The following is a 21,362-nucleotide window of genomic DNA, read 5'->3' on the forward strand; positions in this document are numbered from 1 at the left end:
AGAGTATCCCAGCAGAAATTTAAGATCACACAACATGCAGCAAACTAAAACATGAAAATACAGGCTGTTAGACCTTTAAAATACCCCCTTCTAAATTGCTTCCAAACTTTCTGCTTTCTTTAGCATAGAAAGAGACCACATGTTTGGTAAGTTAAAAATGATTTACTTACAAACTCTTCAAAGGTCAGATGCACGTGCTTTACCATACAACAGCAAGAAAAGACAGGTAGCACAACTTAGGTTGGCTCCAGAAAGGTAAGTGTTTCTAAATAGTTTGTATAGAAACACAAAGGTGGCTGGCTAAAGCCACATGGTCTAAGCTTGGAGCCAAGCTGGTAGGATTCAAATGGTGGAATAATGGTAGAAAGTGGGAGAAAAAAGAGTATGTTAGCCCTTCCTCCCAAGGTGAGGGAGTGTGACGTAGCTAAGCCTGGCAGGACAGCTTACTCTATGGTCTTAACCCCTTCATGCATTAATTAGAGTTAAGCATGTTGGTTATATGAGGCTGGATATATCCCACAATCTTTACCTCTGACCCTGTCTACTACTAGCATGTGGCCCCAGGAAGGTTGCCTAGGACCTAGATAAATAACTAACTGAATAAAAGATGAATCTACCCCCTAGCGGTACAGTTTGAGAGCCAGTGGCAAATTTTCCATTCTTCTATTTTTTATTATATTTCTGTTAGATTCCCATTTTCTTGCAAGCTCCCTACTTCCCTAGGGACCTTCAGTGCTTCCCTTTCCCATTGGGCTGAAGGGGAGTCTAAATATTTGCTGGGCAGGCCATCTGTGCCCTTGTCTTATTGCCGTATACTGGGCAAATCTCCTTGGAATTAAGTTCTGTTCATTTTCAATAGAAATTACTTCTAAGTAGGTGTTTTTAGGATTGCATGTCTAATTGCATTTGAGGGAGCTCAAACTCTGGGTTCCTGGCATGTTGACATAAAAACCCTTCTGTGGAAGGCAGTCTCATTAAAACTAATGGGACTCGCTTTCAAGAGAGGGCAACTTTGGACGTATGCTTTACCTCAGTCAGTGAATTAGTGCAACACATACAGCCATGTCGACCAAGCACTTTCTTATTTAAGAACCTAAGAAGAGCCTGCTGGATATGGCCAGTGGCCCATCTAGTCGAGCATCCTGTTCTCACAGTGGCTGAGGGAAACCTGCAAGCAGAATTCGAGCCCAAGAGCATCTTCTTCCCTCCTGTGGTTTCCAGAAGCATTGCTGCCTCCAACTGTGGAGGCCAGAGCAGAGCCATCTTGGGTTGTAGCCATCAATAGCCCTCTCCTCCATGAATTTGTCTAATCATCTTTTAAGGCCATCCCTGCTTCCAGTGGGAGGAAGTTCCATAATTTAACAAGGCACTGCATGAAGAACCACTTTTTAAAAATCTGTCTGGAATTTGCCAGCGTTCAAGCTTCACTGGATGTTCATGAGTTCTAGACAAAACAAAAAAAAATCCTTCCAGTATAATGAGATAAGAATCCAATGTCTTTGTTCAGACCAGGTCTCTCCATGGTTTTAAGTTTGGTGATAAGTTGCAATACAGCAGCTTCTCTTTCCAGTCTATTTCTGAAATTCCTTTGTAGTAAAACAGCTACTTTGAGATCTTGTATAGAATGTCCTGGGAGATTGATCACACATACCATCTCGGGACTATTTAATTGCTCATCGTCTAACATTATGTATGCCATCAAATGCCAACAGTGTCCTTCAGCTCTCTATATTGGACAAACAGGCCAGACCTTACGCCAAAGAATAAACGGACATAAATCGGACATCAGGAATCACAAGACAGAGAAACCAGTAGGAGAACACTTCAATCTCCCAGGACATTCTATACAAGATCTCAAAGTAGCTGTTTTACTACAAAGGAATTTCAGAAATAGACTGGAAAGAGAAGCTGCTGAATTGCAACTTATCACCAAACCTAAAACCATGGAGAGACCTGGTCTGAACAAAGACATTGGATTCTTATCTCATTATACATGATAAAGCCATTTTTCACCTTCTCACCCCTTGCTTTTTCCTGTAAGACCTATTGCAGTCGTTAAGAGTCGTCAACAGGCTCATCACAGCTATCTGCCAATCACCCATTCCCACCACTCTTCTGAGTAATACCCCTCCCCACCTTCTCACTATATAGAAGGGTCTGGTAACTTCTGTTTCAGTGTATCTGAAGAAGTGTGCATGCACACGAAAGCTCATACCAAGAACTAACTTAGTTGGTCTTTAAGGTGCTACTGGAAGGAATTTTTTTTGTTTTGCCTGTGGCAGACTAACACGGCTACCTATCTGTAACATGAGTTCTAGAGTTATGGGAGAGGCAGAAAAGCTCTTATTTATCTACTTTTTCCATGCCTTGCATAATATTATGAACTTATTTCATGTCACCTTTTACTCACCTTTTGTCTAAACTTAAAAATTCCCCAATTTTGCAACCTTTCTTCATAGGAGAGGCACTTCATCCGCTTGATCATTTTGGTTGCCCTTTTATGAATCTTTTACTTTTTTAAAAAAAAATTTTTCCTATTACACTTTTGCTGAAAAAAGCCATGTACAACATTTAACATAAAAAACGAAGCACATTTTTACACATAAACGAAACGAAACGAAACAGAAGGAAGGAAGGAAGGAAGGAAGGAAGGAAGGAAGGAAGGAAGGAAAGAGGGAAGACTTCTGATTGATTCTCTTTCAGCTTTATAGACTTATGCAAAAGCCTTGCTCCATAATAACATCCAACTCTTCTACTTTCTATCAACCAACCTTTTTTCAGTCTCCAAATAAGCTCATTTACCCTTTTGTGCAAAAAGTCCATGAGGGCTTTTGAATCATTAATAAACGTCAACAATGATTTTCCTCTAATTAAACACATCAAGTTGGCCAGCTCAGCCAAAGCCATTAATTTCAACAACCATTCTTCCACAGCAGGTAATGATAAGTCTTTCCATCTTTGTGCGTGTAACAAACTCACTACTGCAAATCTTTTCTGAATCTTTTCCAACTCCACAATGTCCTTTTTGAGGTGAGGTGACCAGACGTGTCCAAATATGGTTGTACCATATATTTGTATAGTGGCTTTATGATCCTGGCGATTTTACTTTCCACTCCTTTCCTAATGATCCCTAGCAAGGAATTTGCCTTTTTCACGGCTGCCGCACACTGGCTTGGCATTTCTTCCACTAGCAGACAGTTAAAAAGCAGTTGGTTTTCAGTTGTGTTTTTAACCTCTAAGGACTGCTTTGCACATAGGGAGTTCTAGAAAGTTGAGTTGTCAGAATTTTTTTCCTGATGTTTAGTCGGAATCTCCTTTCTTGAGTTTCGATGTTGACTGTGAGTCCCACAAAGAGGTGGCTGATAACACATGCACTTTCCAGGGAATTCTGATAGGTTGTTCCTAGTAACCTAGTTATACAGATAACGAATCAAAGTTTGGTTATATATACTGCGTAACATAGCCCTAAGGGTGTTACGGGAAGTTACTGGAGAATTGTACTTTGGACGCATGTTTGTACAGTGGTAACTCGGGTTACATACGCTTCAGGTTACATACGCTTCAGGTTACATACACTTCAGGTTACAGACTCCGCTAAACCAGAAACAGTGCTTCAGGTTAAGAACTTTGCTTCAGGATGAGAACAGAAATCGTGCTCCAGCGGCACAGCAGCAGCAGGAGGCCCCATAGGCTAAAGTGGTCTTCAGTTTAAGAACAGTTTCAGGTTAAGTACGGACCTCCGGAACGAATTAAGTACTTAACCCAAGGTACCACTGTACACATCATATGTTGGTTCAGACATGGACCTAGTGTGTAGGTTGTGGTGGTGCTTGGCGGCAAGCATTATGCTTGTGTGCTCTCTTCCACAATGCACAAAATATTTAAGATGAACTGTTGTGTAGTGGTTAGAGTGTTGGACTACGACCTGGGAGGCCAGGGTTCAAATCCCCTCTCAGCCATGAAGTTCACTGGTGCCCTTGGGCCAGTCCCTGCCTCTCAGCCTAACCTATCTCACAGGGTGTTGTAAAGATAAAATGGGGAGAGGGAGAACTGAGTCTGCTAGTTGAGCTTCTTGGAAGAAAGGTGGGATGTAGCTGAAATAATACAGTGGTACCTCGGTTTAAGAACAGTCCTGTTTACGAACAATTCGGTTTACGAACTCTGCAAAACCAGAAGTTGTGTCCCGGTTTGCAAACTTTACCTCGGTCTAAGAATGGAATCTGAACAGTGGAAGGGCACCGGCGGCAGGAGGCCTCATTAGGGAAACCGCGCCTCAGTTTAAGAACGGACTACTACTACTACTACTACTACTACTACTACTAATATATTTCTACCCTGCCCGTCTGACTGGGTTTCCCCAGTCACTCTGTGTGGCTTCCAACAGAAGGTTAAAAATACATTAAAGCACCAGTCATTAAAAACTTCCCTAAACAGGGCTGCCTTCAGATGTCTTCTAAATGTCATATAGTTGTTTATTTCCTTGACATCTGATGGCGTTCTACAGTGCGGGCAAAGGCCCTCTCCCTGGTTCCCTGTAACTTCACTTCTCACAATGAGGGAGCTGCCAGAAGGCCTTCGGCGCTGGACCTCAATGTCTGGGTTGAACGATGGGGGTGGAGACGCTCCTTCAGGTATACTGGGCCGAAACGGATTAAGTTTGTAAATGGAAGTACCACTGTACAGGAACTAAGAATAAAATGTATGTAGTTACTTGGAGCTTGTCTTGTGTGGCGCACTGTGGTAAACAGATCAAACGAGTGGGCCTACTCACAGGCATTTATACTTCTGAGATTGCCTCTAGTCTATATTATTATGGTGACTGTAATGTAGCAGATACAGCTGCACCCCTTCACCAATGTGTTTTACGTTGGGGATTTTAGGAATTCTCATTCTTTGACAAAAATGTTGAAAATCCTTGGTTCAAAGATCTAAGTATGCAACTTGCCACTGTACTTCTGAATGCTTAAGTCTACTTTATAGTTCTCTGGATGGGGGAAAAAATCAAGTTGGAGACCAGTAAATAGCAAAATCCTATTAAGCTCTGCCTTAATAGCTACATTCCTCTGAGCTAAGCATAGTCACTGGATTTAGGTAGCATCCATCAATGTATTTTGCAATGTTTTAAATTAACCTAATGATGCATCCAGGTTTTATTAAATCCAGTGCAATTTTTAAAACAAAGGGGCCATTCTTGCTCTTCTTAAGGTTGCTAGGTAAGCTCCTTCTTGATGAGACATTATAATAATTCTACACAACTAGAAATTGTGGGGACCTTGCTTGACAGTACAAGAGAGAGCTTCAGTTGTTCCTTGGCGGTTTCTAATCAGAAAACATTGAAACGCTAAACAGTATTTCATTGTTAATTCGGTTGAAGCAATTTTGGAACAGCATTGGTAAAAGAAGCTATTGTTATTACTGGTATTATTATAATTATTATTTACCCACCTTTCACCAGCTGGTCCTAGGGCAGGTTATAATTTTTGCCACTTTTGCATTTATAAAAATAAATAAATGAAACTGATACACTTTTTCAGTGTGTAGTGATGTTCATGTACCTTTAGCAGTTTCATGTGTGAAACTATGATTGATTGATTAAAATGCCTTTTATCCCATTTCCTTTTGAAGCTTACTTGAAGGGTGGGAAGCATTAAAATGGCATTAAAAAACGGTGCTCCATAAAACAGAGTAAGTACAGTCAATAAATCTTGAGCAATCAAGTCATTGGGTTGCTAAAATGAGAAAGCCCTGAATCATTTTGAAGACATTGGAAACCCATTTTAAGGAGAAACTTCCACAGCATCAGACTCGGCTACATAATCCATATCTGCCTTTCCTAATTCTCTTGTTGTTCACTCACTGTCTGATGGCCTACTACATCAAGGGTAGTCAGTGTGGTACCTCTCAGGTGTTGTGGACTACAGCACCTATAATCCTTGGCCATTGGCAGTGATGACTAGGGTTGTTGGAAGTTGTAGTCCAAAACATCTAGAGTGTGGCACATTGGCTACCCCAGTCTACGGCCTCAAAGGCCATTGTGGGATATTCAAAGGTCAACAAGGAAACAGACAGCAATTGTCGAAAAGAGTTGATTATTTCTTGAACTATGCTGCCAGGTCTTTCTTAATTGTTTTGTTTTGGTATGACCTCATCCACATTTCCACTGATTCAGAAATTGCAACAACACTGGCATTTGTCATTAATTTCCATTCAAATTTGTGTGACTATTATAGGTGACTATGGAACATTATATTGGGTTGGCTCCAGACTAAGAGCGCAATCCTAACCATGTCTACTTAGAAGTAAGTCTTAATTAATTCAGTGGACTTTCTCCCAGGTAAGAGAGGTTAGGACTGCAGCCTAAACTGCTTGGACTTAATTTCCATTAAAATTAATTGGTCAGGCTAGTCATGACTGACATAAGTCCCATTGAGCTTTTTGTTGCCATCCATCTGTCTCGAGAGACAATAGTGTGTGCCTTGGGGGATGAAGTCAAACTGCTGCATTAGTAGCACTGAAGTTACCTCCAGGAGTAAGCCTGGGCAGGTTGTACAGAGGTCCAAGACCCCTATGTTGGCTTCGCTAATGTGGTCCAAAGGAAAGCAGAGCTATACATTTGGCACCAGCTTGGCTGCAGAAGTTGCTGGAAGAAGGTGTACCAGACGCCATCGATCTAAGGCTTCCACTCCAGATTTTTGTAGGGTTTACTCCTTAGCCTTTTCTTCCCCCAAATATATCCTACAAGGCAGTGGAGGTTTATGATCAGGGTTTTCCTTCTCTTAGATGGGCTACCTTCCCAGGTTGATGAGTCCCATCTGCCCCTCATTTCCCTCTACAACATGTGCAGAAATGACCTCCTTGACCATTGGACCTACTGTTTGCCTTGTCAGCTCAATCTTCCGGTGCCTGTCTTCACAGGCAGAGGAAGTTCCTAACTCACTGAGGGTTTGAGGCCCATTGGTTACCTTCACCTGGTTTAGCCAGCCAGTTGAAGCCATTTCCCAGAGTGTGGCCGCTGTCACGTGCTGACAGCTTCTAGGAGCCATAGGTGAGAGCTGAGTGCAGAGTGGGGACCAAAGGTGGACAAAGTACCCCAGAGGGAGCACGACGTGTTCCCCACCAGAGGTACTACACCTTCCCTAACACCCCACATAACCCTTTGACCTTAAGTTCCATTTCAGTTGACTTAATCTGGATCAAGTGAATTGGTTTTTTAAATAGTCAGATTCCCCTCTACCAATGGACATGATATTGAAGTCTTCCAGAGGTTGTGTGTAAGTTTTGTCCTTAGACCTGAAGAGGTAGAATGGACTGTCCCAGTTGAAGTTACAGATAGGTAGCCATATTGGTCTGCCATAGTCAAAACAAAAAAATATATAGAAGGGTCACTATATAGAAGGGTCTGGAAACTTCTGTTTCAGTGTATCTGAAGAAGTGTGCATGCACACGAAAGCTCATACCAAGAACTAACTTAGTTGGTCTTTAAGGTGCTACTGGAAGAAAAAAAAAATTTGTTTTGTCCCAGTTGAGAATGCCATTTTGGGCAGCTCTTCTATGGTGTGTGCATGTGCTTTTAAAAATTGTTCCTACAGTAAAAAAAAATGAGTACATTGGGGAGTAATTTGGGCTAGACTCACTCTGCCTAATGTATTTTTCGCTTGCAGGTTTGTTGTTTTTTTGAGATGTGGGTGCGTTGAAAAAACGGCACCCCCTGCCTGCAGCTGAACAAATTAAATCCACTTTATGGCCTCTTTCTGCTTCATGGGTAAACTAGATCTCATTTTATGACAGTCATGCTATCAGACCAACCTACTCTGTAGGGTTGTTGTGTGAGGACAGGGAGGTTAATCCAGTTGTATGCTGCCATGAGCATCTCTGAGGTGGGGCAGGGCACAAACGTGGTGACAGAAATAAATGAATGCACTCCTGTGTCTGGAAATTGCCGTCAATGCAGTCTTTTGTTCTAAGAAAAAGCCTTTCCTATGGCACTACGGCTCCGAGCTTGTCATATCTGAAGTGGTTTATATCAGGCAGGATTTCTGATAGAGGAGGACAGGTGGGGGTCAGAGAGCTGTAGACTCTGATTTACATGGCGGCAGCAGATGCCCTTGCTCAGAATATTATTACAGTGACAAGTCTCGGGGGCCCAGTTGGTATCTGTGTCCTGAAGGCCTGTATGAAACGCTTTCAGTCTTGTTGCCAATTTTCAGCGAAAATTGCAAAACCCTGATGCTCCCTCCCATTCAAATTGGATGTGTGCCCCTGGACCAGGTATAATGGGGAATGTTTTACATCCTGAAGTTACTGCAGGAGGTGGACAGCTTATAAATAGAGCTGTTGTTCTGTTTTACATTCAGCCAAATTGACTTTGAGAGCTTGGTGTGGGCTGGAAGGAATATCAATTGACAGCCCCTTTCTTGTTTATCTGAGAGAAGTTTGAAGATGAAGGATGAAAAAAGGAATTTTATATGGGTTTTTTGTGTTCAGATTTTTGCTTCTCTGCTACAATAAAGACAGCAGAATGTGCTGAGTTGGTGTGCCTACAGTCCTCAAGAAGAATTTGGTTTGCCAGGCCTCTTTATCCTGCCCTCAGTACTCTCCTAAAACACACACCCCTATTTGGCTAGGAAAGGGACCTTGTGGCCCACCAGATGTTGTTGGACTACACCTCCCATAATCCCTCACCACTGAGCACACTGACTGGGGCTGGTGGGATTTGGAGTCCAACAACATTTGGAGACCTGCAGGTTCCCCATCACTGTTCCAGGCCATATATGATGTCAGATTTGAGGCAATTGATCAGCTGATTGTTGGTGATTACAGAGAAGTGTGTGTTTGTTCCAACTTGTGGCACATCTCTCCAGTCTTTGGGGGGCGGGTAGGGAGGGGGCACAGCCAGGCCACAAACTTAAACTGGTTTAATAATCTCTCTACTAGGGGAGCTGTGGGAATTATAGTTCTGTGAGGGGGACAGGAGTCTCCTAATAATTCCCAACACCTTTAGCAAAGTGCAGTACCCAGGATGCTTTGGCGAAAACCAAAGCAGTATAAAATCAATACGAATGATTAGTGTGGATGGAGCCAAACTGATGAATAGCTGCTCACCTGGTCCCCACATTGAATAAAAATTTCCAGCAGACAATTATGCAATGAAGATTTTGTCTGTTGGAAAATATTTGACTGCTTTCTCTCTCTCCAGCTCTTCGGGATTTATGTATGACATAAACGTCAGGCACACAGAATAAGGAAAAAATAAATAAATCCTGCAGGCTACTAACTTTTCTGGACTTGTTTGTAAGACTGCTCTAACAGCACATGCCAGGAGATGCTCATGGAAGGGAAATTTGAATCCCGTTAATTGTCTCTTGATTGCATTGTGCCATCTATTTCCACTCTATGCACATCCTTGCATTCTAGACAACCAGGTTATTTTGGCTTAGTGGTCTATGTTTGTTTCAAAACCACTGGTGCATATAGTGGTTTTGGAATCACCCCCTACTATAAGCAGTAAGCACATGCTCTCAACAAGTACTTAAAATTTGGAATTGCAAGATGGCATTGCCTTGCTACACCTGGAGAAGCATTTATATGCCTAATCCTAGCCTGGAGCATGTTTTTAAAGTCTTGATTTATTTAATATGCCCTCCAGGGAAAGCAGTTTGAATACTAATGCCCTGTGGATCCTTTTAACTATGACAGGTGCCACTACAGCACGTACCGAGCAGTGGTTGTCAAGGCTGAGCTTGCATTTATGTGCCATTATGTGCGAGAACCAATTTGCAGTGTTTAAAGCAGAGCCTGCAATAGGTCGCTGTGCTTAGAGCCTGCAATAGGTTGCTGTGGCTGGCGCTCTTTTAATTATTCCACTGGTGTATTTTGCTTATACTAGCACGCTGGCAGCCTTTCCTCTCTCGAACTTCTGTGTTATCATGTGATCTCCTCCTCCACTGGGAAGAACAATGCCTCTCGCCCTATGGCTTTACACGTTGCTCAGGTATGTTTTGCTGCTGCTTAAATTGCAATACAAAAGTGCGAGAGCACAGGAGAGAAAGGGGAATCGATATTAAGGGTTGCTTTGACATTAGCAGCTTCTGTGGCAGCTGTTCTGAGCTATCAGCCTACCTTCCTGTGGAGGATTTGCAAGGAATCCTACTCAGGCGTTCCTCCTCATGATCTCAGAAGTGGGAATGGTGTTTTAGAGACTGCATTCACGTTGGGGGGGGGAATTGTTTTAGAGAAATCTCCCCAGAAGCAAGAATGCATGGGATCACTCCCCTCCAAACTGCCTTTGGAACTGAAGAGGGTAGACCTGGTAGCCTGAAATGAGGTTCACTTTTATGTTAAAATGCACTGTGTTTGAAAGGTAGCTTGTATTCATATGGCTTTTGCATTTTATGTTTGGCAGTCCATTCTAGCCATTACCTTAAGAAAGGGATACTGCAACTGCCTTCAGCCATAGCAAGCATACAGGGGTGTTTTGTGGTTGAACCAATGGCTTTAAGTTACAAGAAAGGAGATTCCAACTAAATATCAGGGGAAACTTTCTGACGGTAAGAGCTGTTTGACCATGGGTAGGCAAACTAAGGCCCAGGGGCTGAATCCGGCCCAATCGCCTTCTCAATCCAGCCCACGGACGGTCCGGGAATCAGCAAGTGTTTACATGAGTAGAATGTGTGCCTTTATTTAAAATGCATCTCTGGGTTATTTGTGGGGCCTGCCTGGTGTTTTTACATGAGTAGAATGTGTGCTTTTATTTAGAATACATCTCTGGGTTATTTGCGGGGCATAGGAATTTATTCATTTTTTCCCCCAAAATATAGTCCGGCCCCCGACAAGGTCTGAGGGACAGTGGACCGGCCCCCTGCTGAAAAGGTTTGCTGACCCCTGTGTTTTACAATGGAACGCTCTCCCTCAAGAGGTGGTGGAGTCTCCTTCCTTGGAGGTTTTTAAATAGAGGTTGGATAGCCATTTGTCATGGATGCTTTAGCTGAGATTCCTGCACTGCTGGGAGTTGGGCTAGAGGACCCTTGGGGTCTGTTCCAGCGCTATGATTCTGTGATTCAGAACAAGACCCCCATATTGGCTACCCTTGCCCTAAGAGAATTGCTGTTTCAACACAGAACATCTTTGTTGAATGTTAAGGCTTCTTTTAGGGGTGCAGAACTGGACCTAACCAGTGTGCCAGAGCCTTAATTCCCCCACCTCCTGTGAGACAACTTTGCTCTTTGACAGGCGAATGGCCCTGCCTGTGATGGTCAGTGGTTATGGCAAAGGCCCTTTGAAGGCCACCTGCAGGGGCAGTTTGAATCTAAAACATTTCTGCAAACATACGAAGCAGGACTTGCCAATACCAGCAGGGCTCACTGTCAGCACTGATTGCTAACAGCAAGCTCCCTCTCCCCCAGCTCCCCCAGTGACTCAGGTGTGGGGCAGGTGGGGCATGGCTTGGTGGAAATGGCCTTGCAGACAACGTTGAGACCTGTGCTGGCCCTAATTTGGCCTGTGGGCTAGAGATTCCTTACCCATGGCTTATACTTTAAATAGTCCAGAATCCCAGCCATCACGATGCTGCTGTTAAGACTGACCCTCTCCTCTTTTGCTTTTAAATTCAACCCTAACAGAGGGTCCTAACTTCTCTGTAGTTAGCTTGGAAGGAGGGAGGGGAAATGAGAGAGCTGTAGCGGGGATCAGAATGTGTATAATTTGCAATACCAGACAAGCAGAAATACATATTTAATGGGTCCCAAAGTAAGAGATTAACTTTATTTGTCAAGCTTACTCTATTATTTATAGAGCCTGTACTTTTTGTATTGGAAACAGGGGAAAGTGTTGTGCCTTTTAGGTATGAGAGCTCCATCTAGTCTCCTAGGATACATACTCAGTAATCATTCTACAGTTACCTATTAAAGTTATTGACTGTAATGAATGCAGACATCTCTCTAAATAGTCTTATTGTTAAATCACCCCCTGCAGAAAGCTTTTCGTTTGCATATGTGTGCGATGTTAGTGTCTGCTCCGTTTGGAAAGTTTTTACTTAAAATAACACACTGTCAGATTTAAAGAGAAAAAGCAGGGGTGGACATTCTATGGCCCTAAACCTCGTTTCATGTGGCCCTTAGCGCAGTTTCATGTGGGTGGGGGAACGTGAGACAGAGAGAAATAGAGGAGGGGTATATTGGGGAGATGACAATATGAAAGAAAATGGGGAGTCCTATGTAACAATCCGGGCAGATCACTGACCAGAGTAGGGATTGGGGAGAAAACCTATTCGGTTTGCATTTAAAGTTGGGCTTGCTGAATTCTCACTTCCTGCAACAAAATGCAAAGCGAAACCCAGCCATCTTTTGAAATTCGCGCTTCTCCGAATTTTGCAATGCAGTTCTAAAATTTAAGAATAATAAAGCTAAACGATGCACAGAAAAATGCATATCCTATGGTAAAGTGTGCTCTATATGCTTTTATGTTTTAGTGAAAGCAACCTAGAAAAATGCATTATATTCAACACATTTTTGCCAAGCAGTTTTCCTATTAGGCAAAATTGCATAGGAAAAAAAAACGTATATATTAGGATAAAATCACATTAAAACACTGATGGATTCTCATGAGGATTTTGTTTATAAAAAATACAAACTGATGTGGAAATGTGGAGAACTGCATTTAAGACTGGAAAATTAACAGATTTACCCATCCCTAGGCAAGAGTGATCTATCCCTGCTGCAGCAGCCTACTGGAGAAGAAGAAAAATTGAGAGAGTATAAAAGAAAAAGAGGTCCCAGAGGGAGACAGAGACAAAGGGGTGGCCTCATCCACCAGTGATTCTGGCTCCACCCACCTTTGGTTGCAGCCACTGCCAGACTATGCCTGGCAGAAAATGGGGAGGTGGAATGAGCTATGGTCTCAGGGGATGGTCTGAGAGCATATGAGGCCACCACTTGGCTAGATCTGGGATGGCAAACTCCCTGGGAACCACATGTACTCTGCCTTGGGTTCTGTGATGGAAGAAGGGGTTGCGGGATATATGCATAAATGAATGAATCAATCAAATACCAGGTATTTGCAGGTAAGATGGTGCCCATTTTGAATGCTGTAGCATGTGAGTAAATATCTAGCACCCTAGATATCCAGCCCTCATTCTGTTTCCTTCGTTTTACTTTTACACTTTTAGGGAGGTGTGTGTATGAATTAAATCGAGGAGGCATTCAAAAAGGCATTCTGCTTTTGGAGTCTGAATTGATAGGAACCGTCCTCCTGTCTCATCCCCAACTTATTCTATTGCAAATGTAGACAAAAGTGGTGTCCCCCCCGCAGATTATGAATTTCAGATTGACTTCTGATTATGATTGTTTCGTGGTGATTCTCATGTTTTTAAGAAATGAGATACATTGCCAACGAAATCAGGGTGCTAGACTTGGATAGCCCAACAGCACGATGCAGCAAGCTCTTTTTATGTTATAAAAGTGGTGTTCAGAACTCCCATTTGGTCTTGGAACAGGTTTCAGGGGAACACAACTTCCGTTCTAAGTAATCAACAGAAAGCAAGTTGTGTCAGCATCTGGTATCATGATGTCATGCAAGATTAAAAATTAAACCAAGAATGTGAGTTGGCCATCTATTCTGGTAAACTGTGTACTATGGCATTTTCCATAGTACAGCCTTGCTTGACTCACCCTTTCCTAGACTTTGGCAATCTGTGTACTGAAGCATGGAAGTACTTTGTTTCCAAGAGCGCTTCTGTGAGCTGCAAGTGATATTTGCTGATGGGGGGCCACATGCAAAGGAAACTAGGACTCCTGTACCTTTTAACAGCTATGCTGAAGAGTATATGAATGTGTCTTATACCAGGTGAGATTAATGGTCTCCAACTTGCTGCCTTCTAGATGTGTTGGACTACAACTCCCATCAGCCTCAGGCAGCATGGCTGGTGAACAAGGATGATGGGAGCTTTAGTCCAACATCCTCTGGAGCAGTGTTTGAAATTCCCTGGCCACCAGGCATCTTTTGCTACTGCCTTGGCTCCAGTTACAACTGTGTGGAGATTTTTGGGCACTGGGTTGGTGACTGACATCTCCAGCGAGCCAGCTGACTTATGCGCAGCAAAAGATGTGTGTCTTGTGATTCTGCACTGCTACGCGAATCATAGATCCCTTGCTGAGCATCTTAGTCCTCATCATCACATCAAGGAGAGTAAGCATAGGGCTGAGTACAGATGTATTTGACTGTCCTGCAGGCCACCCAAATGGAACTCACAGCCCATAGTTTAAAAACCTCTGCCTTAGCCCATAGTTAATACAGACGTACCTTGAATCCTGAACGCCTTGCAACTAGAAGGTTTTGGCTCCCGAACGCTGCAAACCCAGAAGTGACTGTTCTGGTTTGTGAACGTTCTTTGGAACCCGAACGTCCGACGTGGCTTCTGCGGCTTCCGATTGCGTGCAGGCAACTCCTGCAGCCAATTGGAAGCCATGCCTTGGTTGTCAAACGTTTTCCGAAGTCGAATGGGCTTCCAGAACGGATTCTGTTCGACAACCAAGGTACAACTGTACCATTTCTGTTTCCACTATGTGTGTTTCTCTTTCTTGCATACTGGAACAAGCAAATTGTTGTAAGGGCAAGCTTACAGTCAAGCAATGTAGTTGAGATCATAGAATCACAGAATTGTAGCATTGGAAGGGACCTCGAGGTTCATCTAGTCCCCTGGCAAATAGACATTCTGTTGTGGCAACTGCAACCCAGGCTTTCGGTGCCATTTGGTGCCCAGCTTATATTATTATTATTATTATTATTATTATTATTATTATTATTATTATTATTTATTTCATTTTTATTCTGCTTTATATTTTTAAGAAAAATCTCAAAGCGGTTTACAGTATGTTAAAATGTCAATAAAACATCAATAAAACAATCTGAAGAAAGTCAAATGTAGAGTATACAGACAAAGCAACATAATTAACAGAAACTAAAATATTATCTTAGAGATTTCAAAATAAAACATTACTAAGGAGGTCAACTACAGAATACATATTTAGCACAAGCAAAGTTAACAATTTTTAAAAAAAACGTTTAAAAAAAAAGTCAAATATAAAATGCACATTTAAAACAGAACAATTCACAAAAGAGTAAAATATTGGCATAAGCATGTCGCGGCTGTTTGGCAGGCACAAAAAGATGGGGCAAAATAATCCTATAGTTAGGGGTTGTTGTCAGGCATAGCGATGTCCCTCTGGTCTCACCAGGAACCTCTTCAGTCGGGCTGGTGAGTGTTTCCAGCACTGCTCTGGAGGTGGCCAAATGAAGAAGGCTGGTCTACAGTGACTTGGCACCGGCTATGTAGGGTTTCCAAAAGGACACTTTCTCAGCCTTACCTGGAGGGAACAGAGGACCTTCCGCATACAGGGCATGTGCTGAGCTACAATACAGGTGCATCTCTACAAGCAATAGCCACTGAAACGAGAGCCTTTCCTCCTTCTCTGCAATGGGTCACTTGTTTGCAACATGGGGCAAGCTTCTCATGAAAAACATGATCACTGCAGATTACCATGCTTTTCTCCAACACTCCTGATATTAAAAAGTTACGATTGCACGGAGGAGGTCCATAAAAGGGAAATGATCTGAAATTGTGAATGGTTTATTAAGAGTAGACAAGCATAACATACATTTGAAAATAGGTCTGGAAAGTGGAGGGGCACCCCGGTTTGATCTGACAAATGCTTTCTTAGAAGGCTCTAATGCTTTTCATGGCTATAGAATTATGAAGATTAAAATAGAGGGGTGTATTATGCCCGGCTATTGACTTGAACAAATACAGCATTATCGTAATTTGTATGTTCTTTTACTCCCTTGGATATAGACAAGAGTTTACATAATCATCTAAGGGCCATTTGCCTTTGAGACGCCTGTCTGCAGGCTGTGTTTAAAATCCTTTCTCTAATATTGATAGTGTAGCAAGCTGCATAAAGAGTTGTTAATCTTTCCAAACATGGCTTCTATTTAAAAGAACACTTGAGTGTCACGTGGGCTTCGTTCACATATTCATTTTGCACTCCATTCCTTTTTCCTTAGCATAAATATATTGCTCAGTTTTGCTATTGCTTGGGGCTTTTTTTTTTTTTGGCCTAAGATTATCTTTATTCCAGTAAGACGTCTTAATTAATTTTTTCAGGGTGCCAGAATTCACTGTTAACTTTCTGTGTCCCTACCCCATTTCCTGTTCTGTTTTGTAACGATTAACAGTGCAAGCCTGCACATGTCTACTCATAAGAAAGCACAGCTGAGTTTTATTTTGTATCTTTCAAATATTTATAAACCACTAAGACTGATAAATTATCAGGCTGGTGCACATAAGACAAAATAAATAAGTATTAAAGAGACACCAGAAATAGCACAGTTAAAGTAACAGTTCAATACCAGAAGATGATGAGCAGATGACCCCCAAGCCCACAGATAAGCATATGTTGAAATTTTCAGCAGGTAAATAAAGTCTTAAGCATGTATCTGAAGGAGTAAATGGCTGGAGGAGGCCTTATCTCAGATGGAAAGGGTTGTAGTTCAGTGGTAGAGCACCTCCTTTGTATGTGAGAATGTGGCACTTGAACTGGGAGAGGTCTGCTTTCTCTGCCTCCATCACTTGTACCTTAGTGGGGCCAGATCAAAATGTTCTACAGAGTGGATCTAGCTCATTAGCTGCCCATTGAACCATGCTGACTTGGGTTGCAAGTTACATGATCTGTAGGTTGCACATTTCACTCCTGGCAATCCTTAGTGGAGAGGGTTCTCCAGATTCGGAGTAGCCAACAGCCCACAGCCATCAGTCAGGAGCTTGAGCTGTTTGCAGAGTTTACTATCTGTTCTTTCTATGCTGGCTGGTCTTTGCTTTTTGCTGAAAAAAAGCAGGCAAAACAAATTGCACCTGCTTCTTTTAGATCACACGGACAATTCTACCCACCCACCCTTAATCTTATTCCATTTTCACCTTACCAGAAAGGAGCTTGTGAACTAACTGTGCCTCTGGGGCTGCTTTTCATACCTCTCATACAGAATTTGGGGTTCTTCCAGTGTAAACGTTCTAGAGCAGCCCTTCCCCAACCTGGTGCTCTCCAGGTGTGTTGGACTGTAATTCCCATCAGTCCCAGCCTGGCCAGAATACCAGCATCTTAAGTTCAGGTCCTCCTTGGCAAATAGGTGACCAATTCAGATGCAAAGTTTTCAAATGAATTGCATCCGTAGAACCAATTACAAAAGCATTTCAGTGATCTATTGTTACAGCCATTTTGCCGTGCTTGAATTGGAGAATAAGGATGTTGCATCGGTTGAGAATGTTGGCAGGATCAAGACTTAGAGCAAGAGACTCCAGTTTCCTGTTTGTTATCCTTGAAAAATATTAATGTACAGACATGGGAATCCTGGCAATAGGTGATTTTAGACATGGAGCTATCCTGTCTTGCTCTATCTGTGTCCTGAAAGATCTCTTGGGGCGGGTGGGAGGAGGTGGAACACCCATTGCTGTGACCCTGCCAACAAGTTATATATGCCATGGAATAACTTGGTACCTAATGTGCTTTGCTAGTGGAATGCTCTCACTTGGATTACTGTGACTAATTCATTTATTTATTTTTTAAGGGATATGGAACTTTGGATTGAGAAATTTTCCAGTCTCCTTTGAGAGACAAGTGCTTTTCTGATGATGCACAAGATCAAAGGGCATGCATTACACTCTCTGCTTCCTCGTTTTTTTTCAGATTAGCTGCAAAGCAAAACTTGAATTGTAAACCAGCTTGAGCTTTTGGAAAGGCAAGATAAAAAAATAATGTCTTAAATAAAAGATGCAGTTGTGTAAATGTATGAGTAAATGGAACTGCAACCTTTGGTAAAATACTTTTTTCTGCTTTAAAAGGTTCAGCGTTAACAGTACAAAAGGACTATTGTCATTTCAATAATCATTTTTAAAATCTTGCAGCTTTCTCTGTTCTGATCTTTGGAAGCACACACACCTGTCAAAAAGGAAAGGGTTTGACGGAATGCATTAGACTTTCTAATCTGAAAGAGCATCCCATATACAGTATTAAGAGTTGTTGGACAGATTGAAATTCCTGTACAAACAGATTTTTCACCCTCCTCCCTCCCCAAACTCACTTGACCAGTGAGGGCGGGGGGGGGGAGGTCTGGTTAATTATTCCCTTTCTTAATTGCATGACTTCAAGCATAAAACTCTACCCTTCTATATATTCTGACTAAAAAAAGGTTTTGGTCTTTTCTTGTCAAGAGATCTTGTCTAGCTGGTTTGAGTTACTTGATTGTATAGCAGAAATTACTTCATAACTAAGTCGTACAGGAATTTCTTAGATGGAATTGGTGAGCGTGTGTGAAACAGGGTATGTACTTTTCCTTTTTGTTATAATTTGATTGATCAATATGCAGTTGTGATTAATGAACTGTGATTACTGAATTTCTTTTGGTGTCTTTATGTTAATGATACAAAGCCTCATTCCCCCGCCCCCAGGGTTCACTGTTACATATTTTTCTGTGGATTATGGTGCATTGACATGTATATTTCCTTTATATCTACGTTTCAGTAACTTTCAATGCAATCCTATGCATGTCTACCCACAAGTAGACATCCACCATATTTTTCACTCTATAAGACGCACTTTCCCCCTCCTAAAATGTAAGGGGAAATGTGGGTGCGTCTTATGGAGCGAATGCAGGCTTTGCGGGCTACCCCAGAAGCCAGAACAGCTAGAGGGAGTGCTGCGCAGTGCTCCTTCTAGCTGTTCTAGCTTCGGGCTTAGCCGCGTGAATCCTCCACAGGGCAGCGGGGAGCCTTCATCCTGCTGCCCTGTGGAGGCTTTGCGCAGCTATCCCTGGCTTTTGCGGGAGGTGGGGGAAGGGACAAAGTGTGCGGCTCTGAAAAGCCCCCAAGCGCAGCACTCCCTTTAAAGAGTGCATGGCTCTTGCGGGAGGTCGGGGGAAAGCCAGGAGTCTTGCTTTCGCTGAAGCCAGGGGAACAAGCGGGATCAGTGCACACCGATCCCGCTTGCTCTCCTGGCTTCAGGGATAGCCCTGCAAAGCCTCCTGAGTGAAGAGGGAGGAGCGCTCCCTCTTCGCTCAGGAGGCTTCTTATTTCTTGTTTTCCTCCCCTAAAAACTAGGTGCGTCTTATGGTTGGGTGCGTCTTATAGAGTGAAAAATACAGTAATTCAGTGGGACTCGGTCCCAGGTATGTGGCTATAGGATTGCAGCTCCCTCCCTCCCTTCTTTATAATAATGGCTATACAGTGCATGCACAAGTGTAATCTCTGGTTTTGCAGACTGTAAAAACTGCCAGAATTTTTAGTACATTAGTTATTAGAAGATGATCCCAAGATGTTCCCAAGAGACCAGATTTAGCATCAGGCACAGAACTCAGCACTGGTGATGAGGGTGAATTTTGGGGTATTCAAAATGCAAACTCCTGCAGTTTGAGATGCTTCACCCCCAATACAAGGCAATCCCAGACCCTTCCAAATTTGGAACAGGGCTTGGTTTGCTGTGTACCAAAGTTTGACCATCACTTCTACTGATGCCAACAAAATCTGCCTCCTGATATCGCTGTCCTCTTTTCTTCCTCCCAGACTTACTTGATGGTGGGGCAGTTACATATTGGGGCCTCGGGAGCCCTGGGAAACAGCGTTTCCCATGGCTCCTTGAGACTGGAATGCTGCTGCTGTAGGGTTCTAGGCACCAGAGGGGAGTCCGAGACCTCGGGAGAGAGAAGAAAATGACCTTGCTATCCCTGCCGCGCTGCCAGGGAAGGGATGGCATTGGGCACAGGAGTTGATGGGAATGGGGGCGGATGACCCGATCCTTGCTTTTTTGCAGCTTTTCCTTTTGCAAGTTCTTGAAGGCTCAGTCGTGTTTTGTTTTTAGTGCTTGCAAGTCTAAATCAAGGGAAGTTAAGGGGCCTTTCCTTATCAGCACTCAGCAGCCTGAGCAGCTTAGTTTTATTTTATTTCACCCAAACGGCTTTAAATCCTTATTTGTTGCTGTATCTGCTTGAAAGGACATGGGGCTGATGTTTGCTGTGATATCGCAAAGACATCAAGGAGGCTGGGTAGGATTGCCAGTGGTGAAGGTGGGGGTGGGGGTAGGGCTCCATCGTCCCACAAATATCCTTGCCCTACCTCACAATGGCCACAAACAAAATTAAGTATTAAATGCACATTTCTTGGAACTCGGCGACTTACGTAGCTTGCAGAATTTAGCTTACTGGGGCGGAAGGGGTGGGGGCAGTTTTGATTCCCGTCCTTCTCTGCAGAGTACGCAGAGCTCTCTGTATAATTTATTCTAGAACCTAATATTAGCTTTTCGTAAGACAACATACAAGAGGTGTCCTTGAGAGAAACAGAAAGAGAGAGGGAGAGAGAAAGGAGTTAGCACTCTTTTTAAAGTCGCTGCTGTAATTAAAGCCTGAAGCTTCTTGTTACTATGGAAACGCCAAGCACCACAAATATGAAATGCAGGTTCCAAGGCCTCCGTTAAATGTGCCCTAATATTCTGCGTTCGTAAGGTTGAAGTTGTGCTTCTCCCTCCCTCTCTGCCACCAACAGGCAAGAGCCCTTTTTGCGTTCGCAAGCGGACATGAATCTTGGGGGGAAGGGGCATTCACAAGTGCATGCTGAAGCGGAGCTGTCGGGGAGGGGAGGGATGGGTGGCAGGGAGACCGAGGCTGAGGTGAAGAACATAAAAAGAGCTCTGCTGGATCAGGCCAGCATCCTGTTCTCTCAGTGCCCAACCAGATGCCTGTGGGAAGCTCACAAGTAGAATGAGAAACTATGGAACTCACTCCTTTAGGAGGCAGTGGTGGCGCCGGCCTAGATGGCTTTGAAAGAGGATTAGACAAATTCGTGGAGGAATAGGAGGCAGTATTGCTTCTGAATACCAGTTGCTAGAAACCGCAGAGTACAGAGGTCCCTCGGGTTAAGTACTTAATTCATTCCGGAGGTCTGTACTTAACTTGAAACTGTTCTTAACCTGAAGCACCACTTTAGCTAATGGAGCCTCCTGCTGCCGCCAGAGCACGATTTCTGTTCTCATCCTGAAGCAAGGTTTTTAACCTGAAGCACTATTTCTGGGTTAGCGGAGTCTGTAACCTGAAGTGTATGAAACATGAAGCGTATGTTTACTACAATACAGTAGTACAAGGTACTACTGTATTGTTGTCCTCAGGTCCTGCATGTTGGCCACTGTGAGAACAGGAAGCTGGACCAGATGGGCCACCGGTTCCTATTCCACTTTTGCCACTGCTGATATGTTCACTTCTTCCCCCTGGGCCCAATCCGTGCCTCTCCAAGAGGAGGAAGATGAGACGTATAGAAGTTATCGCTCCTCTCC

The 21,362-nt window shown here is 43.2% G+C and overlaps 1 protein-coding gene across 2 annotated transcripts in view; it reads left to right on the forward strand.

Moving 5' to 3' along the window:
- LNX2 (ligand of numb-protein X 2) overlaps positions 1–21,362 on the forward strand; it is a 76,394-nt gene that overhangs the window by 22,080 nt on the left and 32,952 nt on the right. Inside the window, exon 1 of one of the 2 annotated variants that reach the window (XM_081909361.1) lies at positions 9,909–9,991. The exons of the other annotated variant lie outside the window; for it this stretch is intronic. The gene's annotated coding sequence lies outside the window, so the exon portion shown is untranslated. Of the gene's footprint in view, positions 1–9,908; positions 9,992–21,362 lie in introns of those variants that run through there. 2 annotated transcript variants of the gene reach the window in all.

This window comes from Podarcis melisellensis, assembly GCF_964234715.1.
Source record: "Podarcis melisellensis genome assembly, chromosome: 4".
NCBI lineage: Eukaryota > Metazoa > Chordata > Lepidosauria > Squamata > Lacertidae > Podarcis > Podarcis melisellensis.